Here is a 6,640-nt window from a genome sequence, read left to right on the forward strand (position 1 = left end):
TCAAAATTGTAGGAATGCCTTGGTTTTTTATGTGCTGTGCCCCACACTCTCCACAGCTCAGTGTTGTCTTAAAGCTGTGGCATGTAGCAGCCTGCACTCCCTGAGAGGGAGCCTGCTCTCCAGCCCCAGAAGGAGCAGATCAGACTTTATTCACAAATTATTGTGTCTCTGCTAACCTGTCTAGAGGCTGTCTGAAGGGCTGAAGCCAGGCCCTAGTCTGTGTTTGGCCTGCCTCAGCGCTCACCTAGGGTAGAGGGGTGGCAGGCGATACCCAAAAGCTTACAGTGTCCTGTAACCAACTGGAGCCAAAGAGTACCAGTAAAGCATACAATAAACATCTAAGGATTGGAAGGAGAAGCCAGGGAGACAGTTTCTTTGGGAAATTAGGGCACTCAAAAGCACCATAAATAAGGGGGAACTGAGAAAGTTACATGCATGCCCGGAGTAAGACACATGCTCAGAAAATACCAGAGAAGACCCCACACTTTTATCTCCCTAGACTCAGTGCAAGCCTGGCTAAGTGTTGAAGAAATGTCTGTCAAAACACTAGCTGAACACAAGCTAAGGAATAGAGACTTTAGTGTTCACACATGACCAGGAAGGGAGTCTTTGCAAAAATAGTTAGGGGACGTCACTAAATAAATGAATTACTACAGATTTCAACAATTTAAAACAAACAAACTGAAAGAAGAAGAACTACAGATCTCCTCACTCAGTATCATGTTAATAAAAGATATGTGATTCAGACAGCAAATCCCAGACTAAATTCTGCCACACATAGAAATATTTATTAGCGAGTAGGCACAAAAATAGTTATGCAGCCCATTCCTATAAACTCAGTGAAGTGCCAGGACTTGGACTTTTCCATAAAATGTTAGCTCGAAACAAATGTAAGAATATTCTGGCAGCAGTGCTCAGCTAACAGTCCAACTATTAACAGTTGGACACAAAACAAATAAGAATCCATGCCCCAGGCACCACTCCAAAATTTATAATCTGCTAAAATTACTGGATTCCTAAACCCCATTCATGCAAGGGCACAGGTGTCGTTATGTGTTTCTAGCCAATTCACATATCTTCAACACCCTCAATTCTCCAGTGAAAAATAACTTCATACATTTATTAGGTTGATTAGGGAAACTTCTAGGACTGACCAGAGATAAAGATCATTAAACCCTTATATAAACCAAAAAACCTAATCTATTGCTGTTGAGTCGATTCTGGCTCATAGTGAGCCCACAGGACAGAACAGAACTGCCCCATAGGGTTCCCAAGGAGCAGCTAGTGGATTTGAACTACCAACCTTCTGGTTAGCAGACAAACTCTTTAACGATTGTGACACCAGGGCTCCAAAGCTGTGTCTAAGCCCCTCAAATACTACTGATGTGTGCCCAGTTAGGGTATTTAAAATGTTAACAACCCCATAGAGGATTAAGAACACGCACATGCACACTTATACACACACACACATCCCGTCTACACTGAAATATTTAAAAGCAAGTTGTAGACACTGTAATAGCTAGAAAAAAAAATACAACAATAGATGGATTTTATAAAGACACACAAGAGTGTAAGGACAGAGTCTCTGGGCTCCTTCCCTAAAACAGAGACATATTTTTAAAACCTTAGTTTGTTTCTTAATTACATGGAAACATCACAGCTTAGTCCCTTCATTTTCAGTGTGAAGAAACTGAAGCCCATATAAGTGGCATGACTTGCTCAAGGTTATCCTAAGAATTAATAGCAGAGCCAAACTGACATCCCTCTATTAGTCCTTCCATGGCTGCAGTGGAGCTTACAGGTAATAGACTTCTGAAACAAAGTTTTGCCAAAAAAAGGTCTCCCTTTCTTTTAGTTACTCTTAATTCTTAGTCACTCTTCATCTCAGCTCAAAAGTCCCTTCCCCAAGGAAGCTCTCCCTAACTTAACCCTTTAAAGGATGATTTTTTTTTTTTTAATTTTTTGGTATTGCCATGGTTTTTCACTAATGGAATGGGTGCTGAATCATTGTTTGCTGGTAGTTTTTTTTTTTTATTATTATTTGAAAAAATGGGGTGCCAATTGCAAGTGGGCCACATCAGTCCCATGTTCCATGAAGTACATCACAACTGTAGTACATATGGTCCCATGGCCCAGAAAGTGCATCATGAACTGTTTTCAGGGAGGAGAGCACTTTATAAAAGATGTCATCAGGGAGGTGACTAATGCAAGTGGGCCATATCAGTCCCATGTTCCATGAAGCATGTCACACACATGGTACATATCAGTCCCATGGCCTAGGAAGTGCATCACAAACTGTTTTCACCCCAAAAATAACTCATTTACTTGAATATTTCCTAATGCTGGTCACTTTCCCAATAACACAAAGGAAATAGTAAACATACTTGCAAGCCTTATCTGACTGTACAGAAGCCAAAAGACACAAAATTTTCACAAAATCACTTCTTCAGGAAGCATCCTCTCATACGAATGGCTCTCAACACTCAAATGTGGCACAGACCAACTCCCTTGTTTTTTAGGCAGTTGTACCAGTATCTGCCACGACACCAGAACATGCTAACGTGGCTCAAATGCCTACCAATAAATCTCCAGGGGCAGAAAATGTAGACAAAGGGTTAACTTCCCAGACTAGGTCATGTTCCTTTGTTCTGAGCTGCTATAAGCACTGTGTACTTCTCCTTCACTGCACTTACCATTGTTGATTTTATTTTTGTTTTTGTATTTATTTAATACATACATCTACTAGAATTAATGCCCCATAAGTGTCAAAACCATGTCTACTTTTGTTATCAGTATGTTCCCAGCACCTAGCATAAGGTCTACTAAAACAAAAACCAAAAATTAAAAAGCTAGATGTTCAAAAAATAATTATTAAATGGTGAATGAAAGCCTCCAGCCTTGTAGATGTCTTACTCATCCCAAAGTAAACAAATAGCCACTCCTTTCCGAAGACTATCTACTTTTGGCATTCCAAGGCTGGAGAAGATACTTAGAAACAAAGCCAAGATTAAGTTCATCATTAAAAAGCCAGAAATGTTTGAGGCAGCAATTCAGGAGAGCACTACCTCCTTGAAGAGCCCCCTGAGAAAAATAAATTCATCACCCAATATGAAGATCATTGTGCATTATATGTTGAAGATCTTAACATCATTCAGGTGACAATTCTAGATGATGATAATGAAAGACTGTCAAAAGTTGAAAAAGCTAGACAGCTAAGAAAACAAGTGAATGACCTCTTCAGTCCAAAATTTGGCAAAGCAATAGGTATAGGTTTCTCTGTGAAAGTTTCCTACAGGAAAATCACAATTAACCCTAGCTGCATGGAGGTCGATGGCATGTTCCCTGGAGTGTCACTCAAAGCCCCCAGTTACCTGGAAATCAGCTCCCTGAGAAGAATCTTAGATTCTGCAGAGTTTATCAAATTCACTGTCATTAGACTATTTCCAGGACTTGCGATTAACAACCAGTTGGTTTACCAGAATGCATCAGAAGGCCCCGTGGTACAAGAATCAGCTGAGCCAGGCCAGTTGGAGATTCCTACAACAGAAGAAATAAAGGACACTGATGGAAGCTCTCAGATCAAGCAAGAACCAGACCCGATGTGGTAGGGACCTCTTCCTTCCTAGGGTTAAAGTATCAGTGGTTGAGAAGAGCTTTCCAGAACCGTTACTGCCCCAAGCTGTGTATATACAGAAATACCTTCTATACAAACATTTTTTTCTACTTTTAGGTAGAAATTTCTACTTTTTTCAGCAGTTCTGTGAATTGAATTAAAGAGAGCAGCGTGACTGTAGATTTCGAATGACTGGTTTACTTTGGAATGTATTATAAGGATTTTACAGCAATGCTGGAAAAACGACATGGAACATGACAGGGATGAGTCTCATCATATTTCTTACATATCGGCAGAACCCTCAGCTATGGTGTTTCTTTTTCAATCAAGTGAAGATATCTCCTACTGGGACATCTCAGCTTCTGCAGTGAAGAAAATACCTGTAATATTTCAGTCCTTAAGTTTTTTTCTATTTGAAAAATTATTTAAATGATACTTTGTTCACGGTGCTCCTTAATAACTGAGTGAACAATTAGTATCTGTATATTTGACTAAACCTTTTCCTCAGCTATCTACTATAGTTCATATGTTTTTTATAATAATTTTAAAAAAAACGTCTCTGGCGGGGCCAAGATGGAGTACTCATATGCTTCCTGTGGTCCCTCTTACATCAAAGACCCAAAACAACAAGTGAATCCATTATATATGACAATCTAGGAGCCCTGAACATCAAGACAAAGTTGAGGAGTCAGACTGAGCAACAGGGGGACGGAGAGACAGTTCAGAAGAAGTGAGAATTTGCCAGACCTGACCTGGCCAGCACCCTGCAGGTTGGATCGGTCAGCACACATGGGCTGAGGTAAGCAGTAGTACCCAGGAGGCGTTTTCCACACTGGGAGAAACCAAGCTGTGGAGGGTCAGCATAAGCCTCCAGGACCGGGGGAAGCAACACTGGATCTGTGAAAGTTAAGTGCAAGCGTCTAACCTACCACACAGGATCAAAAAAACTCTATCCCCCTGGGCCAGAAATAGGACCTTTGCAAACCCTGAGCCATTCTTCCAGCTTTGGAGAGGGAACAAATTAACAAACAAATAACAAACAGGAAAAAATAATCTGCCAGCTCCCCTAAACCAGGGCCTCAGGGCAGGCATAGCCCCTTTGTCTACGCACAGGCATAAGGGGTCCACAGAATTTGAATGCCTGTCACCCATGTCTACACCTGTATGGGCCCATTTCAACAGCATAGGCACTCATTAGCATGGTGCAACAAGGTATATAACTGAAGCTTATTTTCAACTGCAACAGCTAAGGGGAAGTGGCATATTTATGACATTTGACATTGCCCTGCCCATTAAGCAGGGTCCTCAGCTACCCACAACAGGGACCTGAGGACTAGTGGCTCCACCCACTCCACCTAGCCACCCGTGACAGAGGTCTGAGAATAAGTGGTGCCTCCCAGTCCTTACAGCCAATAGCATTGGGTACACAAAATCCAGCTGTAAAACTCACCCACCAATGTGCTCTAAGGAACAGGTATACACCTTCCACCCAGGTATTCAGGGGCAGGTGTCAGCCCTCTACCTTGCTCAGCACATAATCCCCTACTACAGCCAGCTACCAATGCCTGTTCCAATCTCCTCTGCCCATCTAGGACTGTAGGTGAGAGCCTGCACCACATACTTGGTGACTAACGACCTGGATACCTGAGCTGAATCCACATAAGAAAATGGACTCCTGGGCTCACATACCTAGTAGCAGCTGTAACCACTTGGTGACAGGACATGAGACCTTCAAAGACACCAATAATCAAACTAGCTCACATGACCAGCCTATTTGGGCATATTAAAACAAAACAAAACAAGAAGCTAGGAACAGTAAGTAAACATAAAATAAACTTATTGTTGTCTCGGAGACAACAGTCAATACAAATCACATAAAGAGGCAGACAATGATGGTTTCAACAAGTTCCCAAAACAAACAACCAGTAAAACTGAGGGAGGAAGAGAGGGTCTTGGAATTACTGGAAGTAGAATTCAAAAGATTCATATACAGAGCTCTTCAAGATATCAGGAAGGAGATCATGCAAAATGCAGAATAAGCCAAGAAACACAAAGACAAAACAATAGAGGAACTTAAAAAGGTTATACAAGAGCAAAGTGACAAATTTAAGAGATTGCAAGAATTCATAGAGAGATAGCCAATAGAAATCCAAAAGATTAACAATAAAATTTAAGAATTAGACAACTCAACAGAAAGTCATAGGAGCAGAATTGAGGCAATGGACGTCAGAATTAGTGAGATTGAAGATAAAGAACTTGACATCAATTTATTTGAGGAAAAATCAGATAAGACAATTTTAAAAAATGAAGAAATCCTAAGAATTATATGGGACTCTATCAAGAGGAATAACCTACAAGTGACTGGAGTACCAGAATAGGGGGGATAACAGAAAATACAGAGAGAATTGTTGAAGATTTATTGGCAGAAAACTTCCCTAATATCATGAAAGATGAGAAGATATCTATCCAAGAAGTGCATTGAACCCCACACAAGGTAGATCCCAAAAGAACATCACCAAAACATTATAATCAAACTCGCCAAAACCAAAGATAAAGAGACAATTTTATGAGTGGTTAGGGATAAACGAAAAGTCATCTACAAAGGAGAGTCAATAAGACTAAGTTCTCAATGGGAAACTATTGGTTCTGTAAACCTCCACCTAAAGTACAATTAAAAAAAAAAAAGACTAAGCTCTGACTACTCAGCAGAAACCACGCAGTCAAGGAGGCAATGGGATGACATATATAAAGCCTTGAAGGAAAAAAATTTCCAGCCAAGAATTGTATATCCAGAAAACTGTCTCTCAAATATGATGGTGAAATTAGGGCATTTCCAGATAAACAGAAGTAAAGGGAATTTGTAACAACCAAACCAAAATTACAGGAAATACTAAAAGGAGATCTCCAGTTAGAGAAATGATAATATCAAATAACAACCCAAGACTAGAACACAAGACAGAACAATCAGATATCAACCCAGATAGAGAAGTCACAAAAATAAGTCAAAGCTAAAACACTGAAAATAGG

At 40.3% G+C, this 6,640-nt stretch overlaps 1 pseudogene; it reads left to right on the plus strand.

Moving 5' to 3' along the window:
* Positions 1-2,308: 2,308 nt before the first annotated feature.
* On the plus strand, positions 2,309-4,261 carry LOC111821136 (general transcription factor II-I-like; annotated as a pseudogene).
* The last annotated feature ends 2,379 nt before the right edge of the window (positions 4,262-6,640 follow it).

This window comes from Trichechus manatus, unplaced genomic scaffold (assembly GCF_000243295.1).
Source record: "Trichechus manatus latirostris isolate Lorelei unplaced genomic scaffold, TriManLat1.0 scaffold00067, whole genome shotgun sequence".
Taxonomy (NCBI): domain Eukaryota; kingdom Metazoa; phylum Chordata; class Mammalia; order Sirenia; family Trichechidae; genus Trichechus; species Trichechus manatus.